Below are 20,400 nucleotides of genomic sequence, written 5' to 3' on the forward strand. Positions count from 1 at the left end.
GACCTTCTAGGAAGTGCTACTACCATAGAGAAGAGCATGGTCCGTGGCCCCAGCCGGTGCAGGCTAGCAGCAAGGCCAATCAATTCTCTCTCAGCCACTTCCCTGCTGACCTTGGGAAAGTCATTGAGCCCTCTCACACTCTGTTTCCTCAGGCTGCAATTTACAAACCATAAATGCCTATACTTCGGGTGTGCTGTTAGGATTACGAGAAGTACATTGTAGGTGCCCCTCACTGTTCCTTCTGGTTCACTTCGTTGAGATGGCCTGTGGGGCAAGTCCTGCAAAATAAGAGCGTCCTCCATCTTTATGAACGAAGTTCTACAGAAGTAAGCTGAGATCAGCAGCCCTGACCCTCTGTATTAGAAGTGTCTGAATAATGATACTTTCAGTTAAACTATATCCGCTGGCCTGGCCTCCGTGCCTGGTGGCTCACATCTGTAATTCTAGCTGCTTGGGAGGAGGAAATTAGGAGGATCACAGCTCAAGGCCAGCATGGACAAAAAGTTATGAGATCAACCCCCTCTCGCCGTTTCAGCAGAAAAATCTGGGCATGATGGCAGGCGTCTGTCTTCCCAGGTAAGCATAAACAGAAGGCTCACAGCCCAGCCCTATCTCAAAAATAACAGAAGCAAAATCTGTTGGAGGCATGGCTCAAGTTAGAAAGCATTTGCCTAGCAAGAACAAAGCCCCGAGCTCAAACGTCGGTATCAGAAATGGGGTGGCGGGGAGATGGAGGAAGAGATTACTGAAAGCAAGAGAGCTTCTGGGTAGCAGGAATGAAGAAAGAAGATGAAATCCCTGTGTTAAAATTGCCTGATTGGCTATGATAGTCCACGAATGCCCCGAGCAACGACACAGGAAAGTAACTTGGATAGAGAGGAAAGATGCATCGTGAAGCATCCAGAAAATTCTATTACTCAGAATTCTGCACCCTGCTGCTTTCTTTTACTCCAAATTTCACACTGTGTGTCTCAGGAAATGATTGCTTTGACGTTTTCCTTTACCCACAGTCCTTGGGGTGGTGAGCCACTTTTCTTTCCTACGTGACTCCGCTCCTTTGGAGGTCCTCGCCAGGCAAGGGTGAAGGAATCCGCCTGTGGTTTTAAGTGACATGAGTTTCTTCCCAGTGTATCACTGACGCCTTTTCCAGCAGGGATAAATGGAGACTAGGGCTTTTGCTGTGGAGAAGCGAAGGGATAGAGAAGCAAGGTGGAATGGGGCTACATGAGTTTGGCGTGGAAGGCCCCAGGACTCAGGTGAGCAGAGAGGGTCTTACACACTTGGGTCTTACTGGATTATTCATACAAGTAGAAACCAAGGACAGAAGGCTGCGATCTGAGCCTTGAAGGGAAGAGATTAGGAGAGTTAAGGAAATGTCCTGTGCCTGCCAGGAAATGCCTGATTATTGTGGTCGAATGGGTTTGACACAAATGAGAAACCCACTGCTCAAAATAGAGCCCTGGGAGAGAGAAGACGGCAAAAGTTTACTAATAAGAATGTTGTTTGGGGATTCTTGAAATTTCCAAGTCATTGATGTTCTAAGTAGAGTAATGAAAACAAAATAAACCTCTTTGAACCCTAGCCTTGTCCCTTACCAGGAGCTGGGCATGGGTATACCACTTCTTATTTCTGAACCTAGATTATTTTTCTCCACTTATAAGACAGTACCTGCTTCATCAGGAACATTCTAAGTACTGGATGGAAGAATGTCTTTCTAAGTGTTTATTATTAGGGATGGGTCCATCTTTAGCCCCAAAGAATTGATGTGGTTTGGATTAGGATTGCTCTGGGGTCAGCTGTTTTCCTAGGGTGCTGATCTGTTGCCCTGTGACTTTAGATGACTTTCCTTTGCAAATTTATGCTGGTAGATACAGTGGTCAAGCGCAAAGCAGTTCTGGTTGTAGACAGTTTGGGACTGAATCCTAGATCCACAACTTACCAAGAAGTGACTTAGGCTGTGTTGTGTAACTTCACTGAGTCTTGTTTTCTTCATCTACAAACGGGGGTGATGACAGGATATAACTCAAAGCAAATTTTCTAAAAGCAAAAAAATGATGTTTATTGTCCATTTGGAAGAGCCAGTTCTGAGACTGTAGATGTTGTCTTGGGCGAGACCCAAGGGGTGACCTCCTTTGTACCCCTTCACGTTAGCTCTTGTCTCCTCCTCCCCCATGGACAGGAGACGTGAAGAGAGGCACACACCCACAACAACCTCTTTCCCTATGAGCTACTCCACTCAGGCAACGCTCAGGTTCTGAGACTCAAATGGCATGGCCGTGATTGTTGTCTGGAAATCATTCCACCATTCGTCATCGTTACAGGGCTGGCCCGAATATCGGCAGCTAAAATCATAACTAATGTGACTCGAGGTAACAAGAAGGATTCTCACTCAGTCATCCTCCAGTAAACAATCCTGGTTAATTATCCAGAAGGGAGATGCTTCCCTCTCCCCACCCTCTTCTACCATTGCCTTTGGAAAACAAGTTCAGAAAGACAGAGATTTAAGTCTCACTTGGAGCTCGAGGCATGTGGGATTCAGGTCTGCTGATTTCAGCTGGTCACTGCTGCTTTCGTGGTGAGCAGGCTTGCCGGGCCAGGCTGGGGTGCGGTGTAGCCCAGGCTGCTCAGGTCAGGGGGCAGGCTCTCCCTCCCATCAGCGTGATGCCAGCCTTGAAACTCACCACCACAGTTGTGGTGGCAAAAGAAGGAAAGGTGTGGATGTTGACACTGGGATGTTGACAGCATGGGGATTCTGAGCCCCAGAGTGGTTTGTAACTCAGATTGTGAAAGGACTCAGACCTGGTATCATCTCCACCACTTCCTGTGGGGCCTTTGACGAGTAACTGAACCTTCTTCTAAGGCCGGTCTTCCTACCTACGAAATTCCACAGGACGACTGAAAGAATCAAAGTGCTGGTATAAAGCATGTAGCGCAGCTTGGTACATCATAAGTATCCTGTAATCTATTTCTGCATCCCGTGTTTAGACAGTTTTAATGGAAAACATGGGCCTGGCAGCTGGAGTGTCTGTGAGGCTGAGGAGAAACTAAGTTCTTGTGGAATCAAAGTGGGATTTTACTAGCACATGATGGAGGGAGAGGAGGAGACTCATATTCTCGTGGGGAAGTCTTCACGTTAAATGATACCTAGCAAGGTGCTTGGAGGAAGACAGGATGGTGTCCAATGAGAGAGTAACAAGGTAGAAATCACTGACAGAACAAAACCTGATTTGTGATGGTCCAGCGGAGACATCCCCATGGCTTGGACGGTGGCCATGGCATAGATGGACGGAGGTGATGAGATTAGGAAACAGAACAGATATCAGGGGAGTTGCTTACGGAGTAGACTGGAGAAGAGAGCAGGAGTGGGTAATGACCTCAGGTTCTGGTTTCAGTGGCTCTGTGTGGTTCCAAATCAAAGCTCTGCATTCCTTCAGAAGGCCACGAGGAAGACACTGTCTCATGCCGCCTCCAGCCTCTGGTCTTGATGCCAGACTCTGGCATTCCTTGGCTTATAGTTGCATCACCCCAGCCTCTGCCTTTTTTCCTCATATGGTATTCTCCCCAGGCAACCTCTATGTCCTAATTTTCCCTTTTAATGATGACACTAGTTACACTGGATAGGACTCACGCTATGATCTCATCTGACTTAGCTAGTTATATCGGCAAATGACCCTATTTTCAAAAAAGAGTTCCTATTCCATGGTATTGGAGGTTAGGACCCTAACATATGTATTCTGAGACTCCAACCCATGTGAATCCTGTTGTTTAGCACATCTGCGCCTCAGTCTCTTCACTTAAAGATTGAGGATCACACTACTTATATCATAGAGGTCTTGTAAAGAACAAACAAAATGTGTATTTAGCATATATATGAATGGTACTTGGCCAAAAGCAAAAAAAAAGAAGGAAGGAAGGAAGGAAGGAAGGAAGGAAGGAAGGAAGGAAGGAAGGAAGGAAGGAAGGGAGGAAGGGAGGGAGGGAGGGGTCGTTCTTGTTGGCTCTACCCTGTTGCCTAACCCAGAGAGAATGGAAAGCTTCAGATCAGGAGGGAGGAGCAGAATTTATAAGGAAGGCCTCCAAAGGCACCCATCTTCTTGTCATATCTGAAACCACTTAGCAGCCAACCTGACTCCCCATGGCTAGCCCAGGTCAAGAGTTGGAAGGCCTGAAACTGTGGCTGAGCAGGTCAGTGATACAGACTGGCCTGTGTGCCTGTGTCCCTTCATTTATTCCTTCCTTTCTTCCCTCCCTCCCTCCCTCCCTCCCTCCCTCCCTCCCTCCCTCCCTTCCTTCCTCCCTTTCCACCTTCCTTCCTTTTCTCCCTTCCTCCCTTTCTTCCCTTTCTCCCTCCCTCCCTTTCTTAGCTTCCTGTAGCCTTTATATTAGTAATTCAGATTGGAATAAAAGAATATGTTAGAGCAGCTTGCTCACCACGCATTCAAGAGAGGTTCTGAATGATGAAGGCTCTTCACCAATAGCACATAGACAACCGCTTCTTAAAGTTGATGCTTTAAAACTAAGCCATTACATAACTTTTGTTTCCAGTTATGATGGAGTAGCTTGAGTCGTACCAACCCTCCTGCCGAAAACAACTGTCAGACCTGGAGTAAAGTCAAAGAGCAAAAACCGGGTCAGTCTGACAAGATCCAAGAACCATGAAGGCAGCCAGGACTTGAGAGCACAAGAAAAAAGCGACACGCAGAGAAGTGAGCCTGGTACTTTGTTCCTCCTTGAGTCTTGAAGGCATCCGCTGAATCCCACACTGGCTGAGAGTGAGAGACCAAGAAACCGGGCAGAAGCACTGCTTAGCTGCTGAAGACGGAAGACACAGAGTAGGAGAAAAAGAAAAGAAACTGGAATTCATAGATGCTAAGGGCTTCACATAGAGACCAAGAAGAATAAGGACAAACTGGAAATAGACCAGTGCTTGCTAACTGCTCAGCTCAGAACCGCTTCGACCCTTGATTGGAGAGGAATGATCTGTTCCCACTCTTAGTGCTGGCCAGAAGGAAATTAAGTCCTCTCGGGAGAGAGATGATATCATCGAGAACCTCTGCAGTTGTTCATACACAGTGTCCGGCAGTTTTCACACTGAGGCCCTAAAAAAAAAAAGTCTGACATCTTCACAAAGGACTGCAAATGAATTCCATCTACATCTGAATCCACTTGGATAGGCCCAGGCAGATTCCAACAGCAGGAGAGAGACGTAAGGAGAAGGAGGCCCCAAATGACCAGACCACGCCGGCAACTTGAGCTTGTTAACTGGCAGCTCAGCCGCCTGGAATTTCACGTTGGAACTAATGCTGATGACTATGCAGTTCCTGACACAAGGATGGAAAGGGTGGATCACTTTCCCTTTTCAACAGCTGTGGAGCTGGCTTCAAAATGATTGGAAAAACACAATGATGGCCGATGGCAGATCCTCATTTGGAGATGCGAACCTTTGCATCTGTAATGTTCATTAACTGATGCCCTCAGATGGGTAATGATCCTCCAGGTACCATGCAAAACGTGTTGGTTTTGAACCCAGGCAAGTGGACTCCCTGCCCAGCCGGAATCTCCACGCTACTGCCTCTCCTCAGCTCCAAGCTTAGACCACTCTAGCCAGCCAGCAGTCCATCAACACTGCAGACGGCTTCCACAGGACTCTGAATGTTCTGAGAGATGGCAGATGATAAATGTGATTCCTCCCCGACAGAGAGAGGGCCCCGATGGGAGCTACAATGGGATTTCCATGAAATGAAATTCCTCATCTCCCCAAGGACACCACGACCATTTCCCATTTATAGTGTTGTCCTAATAAATATGAAGGAAGTCGTAACTCACTGTTATTATTTAAAATAGTCCTGATGTCTTGGGCTTTCATAACTCCATGTTGGACGGAATGTTTTCTATCGATGAAGCAGCTGGGCTTTCACAAAACACCAAACTGGTCCTTCAGTCTGTAACTTGAAAATAGTGGGGGTGGCAGGAGGGCAGGGTTGGAATCCTCACTGTGGCCTTTTCTGTGGTCCAGGTGTGTTGGGTGACCCCTCAGCCCTGAGTTAATCAGAGCTAGAGGAGGCCAGGGCACACAGGTTGCTGGTCTCCTCTTTTACTGTGCTCTTGATGGCCACTGTGGTAGGGACAAAGGAAATGAGAAGCAGGAGACCTGAGGCCACACAACGGCTGTGACAACTGGAATTCAAACTTAGTGAAGGGGCATTTCACCCCTCTTCGTTGTGTTACGTTGTGCTCTGTTGTTTTTGTTTCTTTTTACAAATGTCCCGTGGCCATTAACTGTCTCACCTTCCCGCAGCCTCCACTTCCGCCGAAGCCTTCAAGTCTCAGATCTCTAATACTGACATCTGGCTGTCCCTGGCCTGCAGCAAACCACAATTTTACAAATCATCGAGGATGTGCCTTATCACAGATGACTGAGGTCCGCATGTGTGGTCTCTGTAAGGTAAGAAACTCAGACCTTATGTATCCACCAAACAAACATGGGGCTGGGGATATGGCCTAGTGGCAAGAGTGCCTGCCTCGGATACACGAGGCCCTAGGTTCGATTCCCCAGCACCACATATACAGAAAACGGCCAGAAGCGGCGCTGTGGCTCAAGTGGCAGAGTGCTAGCCTTGAGCGGGAAGAAGCCAGGGACAGTGCTCAGGCCCTGAGTCCAAGGCCCAGGACTGGCAAAAAAAAAAAAAAACTAAGAGGTTACTGGAGGGGTCCCCCTCACCCCGGGTGTCTGGCTCTATCAGCCCTTCCCCCGCCTTCCCCGAGCACTCAAAACAAACAAACAAACAGAAAAAATCATCTTGAGTGAAGTAGGGTTGGCCTTTTCGCCAAAGTCCTTGGGCTCACCAGCATTCCTAGACCGTAAACTCGTTTGCCTAAGGTTGTCAGACAGCAATGTCTCAACACCCACCCCTCCTCTCTCTAAATGGGGGTCTCGGTGAGCATTTGTTAAGAACACAAAGATTTTTAAGGGAGACTGGAGATTTCCAAACCAGATTCTCTGAGCCCATAGGGTCATGATTTTTGAAAGTCAGATCAATGCTGTACACGTATCAGTGAAGAATCCAAATAAATCAATGAAGATCAATATAATACTAGACATCTTTGTTTGGGGTTAAAAGTTGTATCAGCTCATCCGGGTGCTGCTGGCTTATCCCTGTGGTACTACTAGCTACTAAGGGGTCTGAGATCCAGAGGATCATGGTTTGAGACCAACCTAGGCAGAAAAGCCCAAGAGAACCTGTCTCCAAAATAACCCAGTGAAAAGCTGGACTGGAGGTGTGGTTCAGGTGGTAAAGTGCCAGCTGAGTTCAAACCCTGATACCCATACAAAAAGAAATATATCAGCTATATGAGATTCTATCGTGCTCATCCAAAGCTGATAGATACTTATTTATGTTTCTGGTTAATTAAAAGAACTCACATAAATCCCATATGAACATTTGTTCAGTCACTCATTCAAAAAGACATTTATTGATCAATTACTCTTTGCTGGACTGTATACTCAGCAGTAAATAAGGCAGTGCCTTCAAGGTAGTGACAGACAGTAAATAAACCAATAAATTTACTGAGTAGTATTAGATAATGACTTGGGGACTTAGAACTCAGGATTTGTGCCTAAGCTTCCTAATCAAACTCAACCTGAAGATGTCTAGTTTGTTTTGGCTTTCAAGACTTTCTGCAACTCGGGATGTCTACCCAGGTGAGAGTTAGTGTCTGCCCTTCATTAGATTATAGAAGAAAACGGGGGGATTCGGGAGGCTACTTCATGCTGCATAAGAGTGCTAACTTGGCATCTGATTTGCATACAATACTTCTTGGATCTTATTTTAGGCCTGGGTGCCAGTGCCTTTTCACTGGAAAGGACAAAGGGCAGAAGAAGCCAGCTCAGAGAGAGCAAAGTGCCTGCAAATGCAGAAACGCAATTAACCAGGCGGCCCCTTCCCAAGGCTTTCGTGGCCCTCATTCAGAGATGAGCTTTTCTGGGGCACAATCAAGTGCTTTCAAAGCTTAGAAGTCACAGCTTTTCAGCAAATGGAGCCTGTCCCTTTCCATTTCATTTGGGGCAAGAGATTACTTTGTCAAGTGAATAACTCGAAGATAGAAGGGAAGAAGAAAGACCAAAGGAAACAAAATCTCTATTCCAAAAGCAGCTGAATAACTGTGGAGATGCTGAACTATGCAGAACTATGAGAACTGTCTTTTAAGCTTTCATACACTTAGAGAAGGTAAAGCTGGACAGGATCTTAGGAAGCTCAAGAGTCTAGTTTTACTCACTGACCTAATGGGAAACTGAGTCCCTGAAAGAAAAAGTAAATACCCTTCAGATTTGGGACTCCAGTGTAGTATAACAAATGGCTCTCGAGTGTCTATTGCATGCTAAGCTTGGGGCTACTGCTGTGGATACAAAGTTAAGTAAAACACAATCCCTACCCTTCAAAGGTCTTCATAATAGAATAGAAACTGCAATACCACTCCTTCTAAAGTATCTACCCTGTGGCTCTATCCCACATACATTAATTTGGGGTCTTAGTAGGACCTATTAAGGTATGACATACCTTTTAATGTAACTATACCAAGACATAGAAAATATTTAAAATATGGCAGACTAAGAATCAAAGTGCTAAAAATGTCTAAAGTCATATGGCTAATTAGTAAAGTGGAAAATTCTGATTAGGTAGTAAGAATTGGTTCTGATAATCTACATAGGTCCATATTTAAATATTGAGAAATATTTTTGCCAGTATTTTCTGGAGAAATCTGGAAAACCTTTAAAATATCCTTACTTGCCAACACCCACAGATGTCCAGTATGTGTGCAAATAATACACACACACACACACACACACACACACACACACCTTTCATTTTACTTTTGAATGCATTGTATCCTAAATTCTTTTCTCGATGAATTTTAAAGCCACTCAACCCAGGAGAAGAGCTCAGAACCAGATAAATACACTTTACTATAATTAGCACTTTGGCCATGATTCTCCCCCCCTCCCCCCCCTTAGTGGAGCGCATTCTTTGTGGCCACTGAACGCGCTACTTCTGGATGATTAGACTCTTAGTATTTAATAAGCTTCAATAGGAAATGAGTAGAATTAGTGCAGCATCTTGAATAATGAGTTGTTAATGCATTTTTAATGATCAAGATGTTCCAACCAGAAACTTGTTGATTTTTGTCTCTGTAACATCATTGGGGAAATGATCTGCCCATAAACTAGATGATGTTTTATTATATGGAGTGGGATGATGTTTTCGTACGGTTGAGAACACTCTTTCAGAAACCGGGTTGATTTAGGGAAGTTGTCAATGACAAGGAAAAAATGTAAGAGATCAGAAATGAGTATGTATTGTAACATCTTCATAGTATTCTAGTCTTAGATAAAAATATTCTCACTTTGTTCCTGTCTGGGTAGTAACTATTAATCCATTTTACAGTTGGATGAAGTTGAATGGCTTACTTAATCCGTGTGTGGCCACTCTGTCTCCTCTTTCCCACCCTGTTCTATAGGAATCTGACTTTGAGCACAATCATAAAGTACATTTGCTCTTTTTTTTAGGTAGAAAGGATCATATCACCTTTCTGAGTCTCAGTTTCTTCATCTTTTAAGTGGATATGATAATGGCCTTTGTCATAGAACACTGCAAGAATTCAGTAACTATATACAACATCAGCTCCTATATTCTCTTGACTGAGGGAGGTGTTGTATACTGCCTGAGACATTACTCTCTGGGGAAATTTTGCATTTTAATAGCCTTTCATACTCTGCTTTGATTGTGAATTCCCTAAGGTCAATGATTCCATTCTGTTTGTTTTCTTACTGTTCCCACTGAGCATTGGTGATCAGCAAAGCCAGGACTGTCTCCAAGCTGCCTTCCATGTCCTATAGCTATGACTGCTTCTGACAGATTTCTCCTCAAGGAGATAGAGAAAGTGAATTTGTACCTAGAGTTTCTTGTTCCTTTTGTGGAATCATAGCTCAAGAATGCCAGCCTCAAGTTAAGAACCATGAAATTGATTCATTCAGTGACCATTCAGCATAGCTTCAGAACTTTGACATTATAATTAGGACTTTAATCTTAAGGAATCCATGTTTGGACATTACCGTCCCAAGCTCATGCCTATAATCCTGGCTACTCAGGAGGCTGAGATCTGAGGACCACCATTCTAACCCAGTCCAGGCAGATAAGTCCATGAGACTCTTATTTCCAGTTAATCACCAAAAAGCCAGAAGTGAAGGTGTGGCTCAAATGGAAGAGTGCTAGCCTTGAGGGAACATGCTTCCTGGGAGTAAGCAGAATTAACCCAAGAAGAGGAAGAAGGAAGAAGCATCCGGTATTTGTGTAAAGAACATTTTATTTTAGGTGGTGATTTGGGGTATCTAGGTATAGAGAGAAGTAAGGAAATGAATTTATTCCTCACTACAAAGAGGTATTATGGCAAGCAGTTTTTATGAATTATTTCATTTCACAACCATAGCAATAGTGGCATTACTGTTCCCATTTTACAGACCAAATAATGGAGACTTAGAGATGATAATTACTTTGACAAACGTGTCCAGATAATAAGTAGTTAGAGGTGAGATTTGGACCCAGTCCTGGTTACATAAAAAGATCGTTATTTAACCAATTATCTAGTCAAATCCTGAGCTGCTTCCTTCTTCTAATGTGAAGAATAAATGAAACAACAATTTGATATTTTAACTTTTAACAGTGTCTAAAGGAGTAGGAAAATGTTTATACTGCATGGTCAGATTTATATAACATTATAATAGTCATTATTGCCAGGGTCTTATCAAGGGCTCACTAGGGATCAAAAAATGTTTACAGTGATATCCCCGTCTACAAGTCTGCAGAGTAGATATGGTCACCCACTTAACACATGAAAAAACTAAACTTGGAGTGATTAAAATACCTTTTCTTGTTCCCAGAAAGAGAGATCTTGAGTATAGGCCATGTTTTCTTTCTCTGGCCTCTAGGATATCATGACACCAGGGACATACTCAATTATGTAGGAAGAAGGGTTCATGTTTTGAGGCTTGACAGGTTTGTTTTTATTGTTTTGTTTGGAATCTCTCAAGAATTTGGGATATGGATGAGGAATGCCAAACATGCCTGTTCTCTTGACATGTTCCTCTCTGTCTATGAAAATCTCTATGTAGATGCAGGCAAAATCTAATCCATATGTTCTCGACTAGCTTCCCCGAACTTGTCACCATGTTTGGAAGGGCCATTTGAAGTCTCAGACTTTGGGAGTTGCTCTGAGCTACTTGTCTTTAAAGTGGGAAGTTCGTTTTCCATAAGAGCAAGGACTTAGCCCTCAAGGGAAGGGTTTGTGTTTCCAATGCCAAGCCACAGAGTGAATGTGGTTCCAACCCTGGCTGATGTCTGCCTCCTTCCCCCGCTCCCTTCCTCCCAGAGCCCCCGACTATTCACACTTTCCTCAGTGCCCACAGCTAGATGCGGCGTTCTCTCCCTTCCTGCCCCAAATGCGGCGTTGTGGTATTTGAATCTAATTTCAAGAGCAATAAGACAGGAGGAAGAAATAAAAGACATGTGAATCAGAAAGGAACATTCAAAATCAATTTTATTTGCAGATAACATGCAGGCTCATGGCTGTAACCCGAGCTAATCAGGAGGTTGACATGCGATGCTCGTGGTTCAAAGCCAGCCTGGACAGAAAAGTCCATGAGACTCTCATCTCCAAAGAACCACCAAAAAGCCAGAAGTGGAGCTGTGGCTCAAGTGGTAGAATGCTAGCCTTGAGTGAAAGAAAAAAAAAAAAAGCTCAGGAACAGCGCCCAAGCCCCGAGTTCAAGACCCAGAACCATCATACACACACACACACACACACACACACACACACACACACACACACACACCAACACTGAATCTTCACTGCAATAAGGAACTACCCAAAAAGGAAACAAAACAATCATGTTTTCAATAGCACCAAAAGGAGTGAAATGCCTAGGTATAGGTCTAAACAAAGAGGTATATGACATTTACATTAAAAACCGTAAGAGCCCAAGACCCTAATTTCTATCAAGTCTCTCTAAAGACCATACCTAGAAAATGAATGGACTAATAGCACTGTGGATTCGGTTTTAAAAACAACCTGGGTTCAAGTCCCGGCCCTGTTGTCAGCCCGGTGACCTTTGTCAAGTTACCTGACCTTTCTTCCCTTCTGTAATCATAAAATGAGGACAATTTTCAAAATGCCAAGAACAGTGGTTTAAAAAAACAACAACAAAACACTGTAAGACACTGATGTGAACACTTATACTACAAGAAGTAAAGATGTTTGCCAAGCTTAAAGCAAGTGATAGAAAACATTAGGAACAAATTAAGAGCATCAGAAGTGATAAATCTGTGGGTGAATATAATAGCTATTTGTGCTCTTATTTTCTTTATGGTATGTATAACCGTTTTAAGGGAAATTGTAATATTATCTTTCTGCATTTACAATGTAAGTGGATGAACCACATAAAACACTTGTAACATACAGGATGCAGATCAGGAGAGGCAGGTGTAAATGGAACTACATCATTGCAAGAATTGTACATTTCATGTAAAGTCGCCCAACATTAACTCTAATTAAACTCTAAAAAGTAACCAGGAGCCTGTGGCTCACGCCTGTAATCCTAGCAACTTGGGAGGATGAGATGTGAAAATTGTGTTTGAAAGCCCACTGGGGGCAGATAAATTGGAGATACTCTTATCTCCAATTAACTAGCAAAAAAAAAAATCCAGAAATGGAACTGTGGTTCAAGTAGTAGATTGCCAACCTTGAGCAAAAATGTCAAGCAAGAGGCTCTAAGTTCCAACTCCCATAATGGCAAGAACAAAAAGTAGAAGAGGAGGAGGAGGAGGTCTAAACGCAAAAATTTTATACTGTAGTCTGTTAGAATAGCCATTGATCATATAATTCAAAGAGGTGTAGATAAAAATCAGCAGAGAAATGAAATGGGATTTCTGAAAGACATTCCAAAAATTAAAAAAAAAAAAACACAGAGGGGAAGATAGAAACCAAGTAGCAGATCTAAACCCAATCTTGTCAATAACTGTGGTAAAGGGCAATGGATTAAACACTTTCCCTATCGATAGCAGGAAGTATTTTAAGCACCGTGATACATTTATGCAGAAAAGAAATAGATACTGTCTCCCTCATCCCTGGCTCTACCTGTACTTTAAAGGACGTCTCAGAGAGCCACAAGACCCAGACTAGCCCACTGTCAAGAGCTTCCTCAGGAAGATGCCCAGTTGAGCCGGAGGTGACGGAACTGCCCTGGGATCCCAGACCAGAGCAACCCTAGCATAGGAATGAGCCCAGCTTGGGGTGTGGGGGACCCCTGCCCAGCAAAGCTGTAGCAGCAGGAACCCTTTCCCCACACAGGCCTAGAAGGCAGAAGCTTTCAAGCACTGAGGTTGGAACCCTGTTACCCCTTTCTCTTTTTTTTTTTTTTTTGGCCAGTCCTGGGCCTTGGACTCAGGGCCTGAGCACTGTCCCTGGCTTCTTCCCGCTCAAGGCTAGCACTCTGCCACTTGAGCCACAGCGCCGCTTCTGGCCGTTTTCTGTATATGTGGTGCTGGGGAATCGAACCTAGGGCCTCGTGTATCCGAGGCAGGCACTCTTGCCACTAGGCTATATCCCCAGCCCCCCCCCCTTTCTCTTTTAGAAGAGGGATGTCTATATCCCAGGACTGTCCCCGCGTTGCATTTTCAAAGCATGCGTTATGCAATCACATGCTCACCACCAGAGAGCAGTTTCTCTCCAGGTGAATTGAAGCACCTTGAGTCTCACCATCTACTACTCCTTAAATGACATTCCAGTGCGACTTTGGACTTTAAAGTCAACGATGGAAGGAGTTAAGACATGGGGAGCTACGCTGAGGAAGGGAATATAATTTGCGGGGGGTGGGGGAGGGGCAAGCATTTTGTTTGGGAAGATAGGGTAGAATGCTGTGGTCTAAATATTTACATTCCCTGTCTTCCGACTTTGTAGCTTTCAACCCAACCCCCAAAGCTAGGAGGTGGGGCCATTTAGTGACGGCTCTGTCTCGTATAAATGAGATTAGAGATTTTATGAAACAAGGGCGTGAGCTGGGTACAGTGGTGCACACCAGCAACCCTAGCAACTAGGGCAGCTGGAAGCAAGCTGATAGAGCGTTCAAACCCATCCTAGGCTACACAGTTTCCAGCTAGACTGAACTACGTATGAGACCCTGTCTCATGAGATACTGAAAGAATAAAAAGTGATACGTAACAGGAAGAATAAGTGGAATAGAATAATAGATAACTTGCCACTTCTACTATACGAGGACACAGCTAGAAGGACCCTCTTTGAGGAATAAGGCCTCACCGGACACTGCATCTTCTACACTCTGATCTTGGGTATTCTGCCCAGAAGACCGTGAGAAACCAAAGTTTGAGTTTTGAATGGGACCTTGTTCATGGTTTTGCTGTGACAGCAGCTCAAATGGCCAGAGACAGGAAGCTGCGGCAAACTCGCTCCTCCTTGCCTCCTCCCATTTCCACACTAGGTAACGCATGGTGGAGACTCAGTGAAACTTGAGGAAGTTTGATTTCCTGAGAGCTCCTGAGTCTGTTCCATGAGAAGCACAAGCTAGAAATAATGTGGGGTCCAACTGGATGAGGAATGCGAGCAATCTTTGGCAAGAACTTGTAGGAAGAAAAGAAATGGGCTGTCAATCTTCTCCCAGCTTAAGGGCTGACTCGATCCTGTGGTGCGATCGCGATCGCAGGCCCTCTTGCCCAAAAGTGTCTCCCCAGGACATGCCTGAGATTCCACCACCAACCATTTCTTTGGGTTAACAGAAGCCCCAGTGAGAAAGAGAATGAGCGTAGGTGCTCTGAGGTCTCAGCTCACCGTTGGTTAACAACCTTATTCTAAGAGAGGGTCCCATCAAACTCTAGCAGGCCGAGGGCTGATAGAAGGGAACCACAAGCGGATGTGTTTGCCTGTAGGAGGAGCGCGTAGCTTAGGAAGCAGCAGGAGAGAGCAGTGAGTGGAGACAGAGAGCAAACCAGCCTGGCCCAGAGGAAACCTGAGAACCCTGGAACAGGGGGTGGAGAGGAGAACAAGAGGCAACCCCGAGCCCAGTCACGGCCCCCCTTTCTTCCCACACCGTCACAAGTGCTAGGGAAATATTTGATGAGGAAGGCAGAGGGGCGTAATATTTGCTGCATTTGTTTTTTAATAAATACTTCTATCATTCTTACTCTGAGCCAGGTACCATTTTAAGTACTTAACAAATATTAACTTGAATTTAACCAGAGCTATGCCCTTATCAAGAGTCAGAGGTTGAAAGCCAATTCCACCATCTACCAGTTCCTGGCTACGTGAACTCAACCGGTGACTTGTACTTTGCAGCGTCGTTTTGATCCCCCATAGAAGAGGTACAGTAGTGAGCCTACCTTGTAATCACTAGATGACACTCAATCTAAAAAGACATTAAGAGACTTTGTGGACTAGGAAATGTTTTACAGAGCACTACAGACATGGTAAGTCAGCGTGGTACTGGCTGAGCCTCTAGTTTGATGCAAATAACAACACCAAAGCCAGCCTTTCCCTGTTGAAGATTGCTGCAATCTCGGGCTTTAGAGACAGCAATCCCATTCCGGCCCTGCTTGCTGCATGGCAAGCTGCTTCATCTCCCAGGGATTCTGTGTCCTCTGTAGCACCGGGACTGAGAATGAATCCGCTCCATTGAGTGGCTGTGGAAATGAAATGCTTAGGACGGTGACCTAGCGTAAAGGCACTGTGGATGGGCCGCACCTCTGTGCTTTGAAACCTCACTCTGTTATGATGAAGGTATTATTCTTGTGATGATCCTCATTTCCAGAGGAGAAAGCAGTGGTCCATAAAGGTGAGCCAGCTTGCCCAAGGCCACACACCCGGGGCGTGGTGGAGCCAGGATGCCTAGACAGGCCCGTCAGCTTTGGGCAGTTTTTGTGGTTACCTCAGCATATATTCTCACCATCGGTAAAATGACACAGCAGAAACACCTGAGGGAATGCTGGAGCAAAAGAAAATGAGCACAAAGCTAGAGAAGAAGGAGAGGTGGCAGGGCCTTCTTTCTCCTTACGTGTTGAGTTGTTGCACAGCGGAAACACGAAACCTTCAGATGCAAATGTTGGAACTGGCAAGGGTCCCAGGGCCATCTGGTCTCACCTCCTGCCCAGCGCGGGCAGGGCAGAGCCTGGCAGACGAGGAGCTGAGCTTGTCTCCTCTCTCTCCTGGACCATGACACAAGCCTTGCAATTAGATGGGATGGAGCTCTGGACAGTGGAGTATGCACAGGAAAGATGTCCTCCTCCCCGGAGCCTGGCCCCCAGAGCCCCTCATCCCCTTCTACACTGTGCCATCAATTACGCATGGTGACCTACAAAGCCCTGGGTGGAAAGGACGTGAGTCCCCAAGCCACCTCCTACCTGAGCCACTCAGATGAAACGTTACATGAGCAGGAAGAAACACCCTGTGATGAGGGAACTACCCTATCATTTGAGGTTGTCACAGCAGCTAGCATGACCTCAGCCAGTGCAACGGGATGGGCGGGCTTTCTGGGAGCTTCTGCCCAATGATGGGGAATTCATTTCCTCCCTCACATGTGTAAGAAAAGGGAAAAAAAAGAGCAGAAAAGCAAACACAATAGGTTTTACTCATGATCATAACCTGGGAAGGGCGGCCAAGAGTCCCTTTTGATCAAGCGGGAGAGTGAAGGTGAGCGGGGCAGAGGTCAGGGGTGGTTTGTTTCCGCATGGAGTGGGCAGGCTGGGAATGGGGAATGGGGTTCTCTGTGCGAAGATGGAGGTGGGGTTGGAAAGCAAGCTTATCATGAATGACAGGAAAGGGGGTTTTAACAGCGTCTGTACTGGGCACTGTGCCCCAGGTTGTCTCTTTTAAAGGGCCTATTTGGGAGGGGAGGAGATCGAGTAAGGTCGGCACCGAGGGCATTTCTGGCGTTTTTCAGGATGCGGCTGTCGAGGGAGGAGATGAGTGTTTCCAGTTTATTTTACATCCATTTGTTCAATCAACAAGTACCTATTGAGCTCCTACCACGTGCTAGACACGCAGCACCAAGACCTCTGTCCTCTTGAAGCTCATCTCCCAGGCTGGTGGACAGACAATAATCAAGTGATCTGGCAGTAAGTGTGATATTTACAGACTATGAAAAGTGACTTGCAAAAAAGAAAAAGGGGGCTGGGAATGTAGCTTTGTGGTAGAGCGTTTTTGCATAGCATGCATGGGTTTGATTCCTCAGCACCACATACACAGAAAAAGCCAGAGGTGGCGCTGTGGCTCAAGTGGTAGAGCGCTAGCCTTGAGCACAGAGAGGCTCAGGAACAGCGCTCAGGCCCTGAGTTCAAGCCTCAGTACTGGCCAAAAAAGAAAACAAAACAAAAAGAAAAAGGGAAAGGAGAAGGAAATAAAGAAACCGATTAATGAGGCAGAATAGCAGAAAGGATCAAATTTGGATGAGGTAGGGAAGAGTGACAGACACTGTCACTAAGGAGGTGACAGAGAACATGGCAGACAGCCCTGGTTGTTAATATTTGTGTGTGTGTGTGTGTGTGTGTGTGTGTGTGTGTGTGAAATATATACATATATGTTCTTATATTAGCAGGAAAGTATACTTCCTTTAGTTGTATGTCTGGCCCTAATCACATGCTGGAATCTCAGAAACATCTGTAGCCCTCCTATCCCAATGACAACTTCTCCCACATCCAGCATGTGCATACGGCCATCCATTCTCTTCCCTCCCCCCAGTCCTCTCCACCCCCCCCCCCCAGCCTCCACCCCAAACAGCGGCCCCACAGGACTTGGAAGCCCAGACACTTACTGCAAGCACCCCAAACAGCACGCAGCTTATAGCCAGTATGCAGGTGGATTGGGGAGGGTGGGGGGGTCCCATTCCTACCACACTGCTTTTAATTTCCCCAGGGCTCCCTGTGAGCTGCTGGCTCCTGTCAGCGTTTATTCTCTGACATGGGGAGGGAGCAGGGAGCGGGCAGGGTTAGAAGCCTTCAAGACTCCTGCTGGAAGCTTTCTCCTTCTCTTAAAAACAGTTTATTTTCTTTTTCTATGTGAAAACCGTATCCCTCCCCTGGTTTGAACACCAAAACAAACCCAGCTGTCCCCAACTCCGGGCCGAAACCGCAGGCCCTTGGCCGGGAAGTCAAAGAGAAACCTCCAGACTCCCGCTAAGATCCACTGGGAGTGGCGGGAGTCCCAGGTTCCTCCGTGGCCTCCTCCCTGGCCGGGCCGGCAGTCCAGCCTCGCCAGGCCTCCCAGCTCCTGCCACCTCTGGCTGAGCTGATGCCCCTGCCCTGCCCTTCTCAAAGGGTCCCCAGCGCTGGTGGCTGCTAGTCAGACACGCGAGGGGAAGCCCTGGGAGCCAGGCGGGTGACAGGGACTGTTTTTCCTTGCATGAGAGCAAGGGCTGCTCCTGGCTTTCTTGCACTTTCCCCCGAGGTCACTTAGGGCAGAACTGAGGCAAGACTTCCAGAGGGTGTGGCAATATTTGGAGAAACAAATGGTGGGGGCCTGAAGAACAGGACGCCCTGTGCCCGGCACCCCCACCCCCACCCCCAAGGCAGGGAAGTGGGAGCTGAAGTCTGCAGAACCGGCCTTCAGGAATCTTCCCACCGCCACTCCCCTTCTGGACTGCACCCTCCTCACCTACCTCCACCGTGAGCTGTCTGGTCCCCCTCCCTCCCTCGCCTCTGCCCACGTTCTAGGGAGTCTGCGGGGGCTGGATTTTGCCCGGATAGTAAAATTGGAGCAGGTCTTCTCTTTGGTGATCAAGTTTGGGATCGCTGGAGAGAATGGGCACCTCCTTAATGTTGCACCCGGCCGTCTCCCTCGCCGTGCCCTGCCTTGGAGCCCTGTGCTTGCCTCCTCAAACCCGGCTGTCCATGCAGTTCCCTCCAGACCCTCACTGCAGAGGATCTCGCTGGAAATCGCTGCACTCGGGGACAAAAGATCAAACCCAGTTTCGCTGAGGTCGGGCGTTGCATTGATTTTGGGCTGGAGGGAGCTTTCACTCTGGAAATCTGTGGCTTGTGTTTAAAATTCAGAATTAGAACTTGAGTGAAAGAGAAAAGCCCATGCTGGCTTCCTTCAACACAGAAGATTTGGCTCCTCCAGGCTGGGATGGAGGAGTTAGCTGCCCTTTGAATCCTGTGAACCTAAGCTAGCCCTCCTGTCCTCAGTGTCTACCTGTAATGATTTCTATCCTGTGCTGGCCCTTCCGTGTCTATAGGCATCTCAGTGACCAGTTATGGGGCTGGGGCATACATGGCTCAAATGATAGACTAGCTGTCTCACAAATATGAGGTCCTGGGTTCGAACCTCAGTACTGTCACACACGCACGCACACACACACACACACACACACACACACACACAGTATGTCCAAATGCAAAGTACCTAGTTTTAAAGGTGCAATTCCAGGCATGAGTGACAGGTCAAAGGGGAGGGATCTGGGTGAACTTTTTCTCTTCCTTGATATCAAGCCTCAGAAGCAGGTTTCTGGCCCATACCCTGGGTGCATAAATGTTGAAGGCTGTAGTTCGCAGGTGCAAACACATTATGTGCCTGCATCCAAGAAGAAAAGGCTTTGGGCTAAGCAGTCATCCATAGTCAGGGAGCCCGCCCATCCTTGTGGCTGCTGCTGCCTCCTTTCTTAGTGAGGAGAGTGGGGTGGGTTATTTCCTCCCGTCTCCTCCTTGAATTTAATGCTTGCTATTCTTGGGTAGAATGATTCTTGCAAAAGAGAAATCTCAGAACATTGTTCGGGCCTAGTTTAGAAGAGCAATTGAGTGAAGATCAAAACGAATCCATTTCATCAATAGCATGGAATTTGGCAACTTTTTGCAGCTCTCTACTTATCCCTCCGTAATTCCCTCGGCTCTGCTGAGAATCTGCACTTATACCCGCTCAACAATAGCCTGACTCAACAGGCACTTGCCTTAACAATCGCTGGGCTGCTTGAGAATTCGCTCAGTGGGAAATCTAGTCTGCGAAAGACGGCATCGCTACCCCGAAGACACTGGTCTCTGGGGAAACAAATCTCCAAACATTAAAGCACTCGTTGGTCAGAAATCAAATCAAAAACCAAAACCAATTATGCCTCTGATGGAGGGATGAATGGCCAAAGATGGTGTCTTTGCAGTTCACCTGCACCTGTCCTATACCCAGTCATCCCTTACTACCATCTAAACCCCCACCTCCTTAGACTCAGCCACTCTTTTTCTGACTCCTGTTTTCTAACTCTGATATGATCACTTTGTCTTCAGCTGGCTCCCTGCCATGTAATAACCTCCTTGAAGACGAGGGCTGGGCTCACTCAGCCTGGCTGGGTCCCAGTGG

The sequence above is a fragment of the Perognathus longimembris genome, chromosome 25 (genome assembly GCF_023159225.1).
Source record: "Perognathus longimembris pacificus isolate PPM17 chromosome 25, ASM2315922v1, whole genome shotgun sequence".
In the NCBI taxonomy this organism is placed as follows: domain Eukaryota; kingdom Metazoa; phylum Chordata; class Mammalia; order Rodentia; family Heteromyidae; genus Perognathus; species Perognathus longimembris.